This window comes from Megalopta genalis, unplaced genomic scaffold (assembly GCF_051020955.1).
Source record: "Megalopta genalis isolate 19385.01 unplaced genomic scaffold, iyMegGena1_principal scaffold1814, whole genome shotgun sequence".
NCBI classification, from domain to species: domain Eukaryota; kingdom Metazoa; phylum Arthropoda; class Insecta; order Hymenoptera; family Halictidae; genus Megalopta; species Megalopta genalis.
The window spans coordinates 26,847-29,096 of NW_027477882.1; positions in this window are offsets into that span (position 1 = coordinate 26,847).

Here is a 2,250-nt window from a genome sequence, read left to right on the forward strand (position 1 = left end):
TCGTTTGTTTCGCTTGCATTTGAAGCTAAATCAATTATATCGCAAGTATTTGAAGCTGAATCATTTGTGTCGCATGGCTTTGAGGATAAGCCTTCTACTTCGCATTAATTTGAAGGTAAATCATGTGTTTCGCTTGGATTTGAAGCTAAGCCTTCTACTTCGCATTGATTTGGAACTAAATCATGTGTTTCGCTTGTATTTGAAGCTAACTCGTTTGTTTCGCATGCATTTAAAGCTATATCAATTGTATCGCAAGTATTTGAAGCTAAACCATTTGTGTCGCATGGCTTTGAAGCTAAGCCTCCTACTTCGCATTGATTTGAAGCTAAATCATGTGTTTCGCACAGATTTGAAGCTAACTCGTTTGTTTCGCCTGCATTTGATGCTATATCAATTATATCGCAAGTATTTGAAGCTAAATCATTTGTGTCGCATGGCTTTGAGAATAAGCCTCCTACTTCGCATTAATTTGAAGGGAAATCATGTGTTTCGCTTGGATTTGAAGCTAAACCTTCTACTTCGCATTGATTTGGAACTAAATCATGTGTTTCGCTTGGATTTGAAGCTAACTCGTTTGTTTCGCATGCATTTGAAGCTGTATCAATTGTATCGCAAGTATTTGAAGCTAAATCATTTGTGTCGCATGGCTTTGAGGATAAGCCTCCTACTTCTCATTGATTTGAAACTAAACCATGTGTTTCGCTTGGATTTGAAGCTAACTCGTTTGTTTCGCCTGCATTTGAAGCTATATCATTTATATCGCAAGTATATGAAGCTAAATCATTTGTGTTGCATGGCTTTGAAGTTAACTCGTTTGTTTCGCCTGCATTGAAGCTATATCACTTCTATCGCAAGTATTTGAAGCTAAATCATTTGTGTCGCATGGCTTTGAGGATAAGCCTCCTACTTCGCATTGATTTGAAACTAAACCATGTGTTTCGCTTGGATTTGAAGCTAACTGGTTTGTTTCGCCTGCATTTGAAGCTATATCATTTATATCGCAAGTATATGAAGCTAAATCATTTGTGTTGCATGGCTTTGAAGCTAACTCGTTTGTTTCTCCTGCATTGAAGCTATATCACTTCTATCGCAAGTATTTGAAGCTAAATCATTTGTGTCGCATGGATTTGAAGCTAAGCCTTCTACTTCGCATGGATTTGGAACTAAATCATGTGTTTCGCTTGGATTTGAAGTTAACTCGTTTGTTTCGCATGCATTTGAAGCTATATCAATTGTATCGCAAGTATTTGATGCTAAATCATTTGTGTCGCATGGATTTGAAGCTAAGCCTTCTGCTTCGCATTGATTTGAAACTAAATCATGTGTTTCGCTTGGATTTGAAGCTAACTCGTTTGTTTCGCCTGCATTTGAAGCTATATCATTTATATCGCAAGTATATGAAGCTAAATCATTTGTGTTGCATGGCTTTGAAGCTAACTCGTTTGTTTCGCCTGCATTGAAGCTATATCACTTCTATCGCAAGTATTTGAAGATAAATCATTTGTGTCGCATGGATTTGAAGCTAAGCCTTCTACTTCGCATTGATTTGGAACTAAATCATGTGTTTCGCTTGGATTTGAAGCTAACTCGTTTGTTTCGCATGCATTTGAAGCTATATCAATTGTATCGCAAGTATTTGAAGCTAAATCATTTGTGTCGCATGGCTTTGTGGATAAGCCTTCTACTTCGCATTAATTTGAAGGAAAATCACGTGCTTCGCTTGGATTTGAAGCTAACTCGTTTGTTTCGCCTGCATTTGAAGCTATATCATTTATATCGCAAGTATATGAAGCTAAATCATTTGTGTTGCATGGCTTTGAAGTTAACTCGTTTGTTTCGCCTGCATTGAAGCTATATCACTTCTATCGCAAGTATTTGAAGCTAAATCATTTGTGTCGCATGGCTTTGAGGATAAGCCTCCTACTTCGCATTGATTTGAAACTAAACCATGTGTTTCGCTTGGATTTGAAGCTAACTCGTTTGTTTCGCCTGCATTTGAAGCTATATCATTTATATCGCAAGTATATGAAGCTAAATCATTTGTGTTGCATGGCTTTGAAGCTAACTCGTTTGTTTCGCCTGCACTGAAGCTATATCACTTCTATCGCAAGTATTTGAAGCTAAATCATTTGTGTTGCATGGATTTGAAGCTAAGCCTTCTACTTCGCATGGATTTGGAACTAAATCATGTGTTTCGCTTGGATTTGAAGTTAACTCGTTTGTTTCGCATGCATTTGAAGCTATATCAAT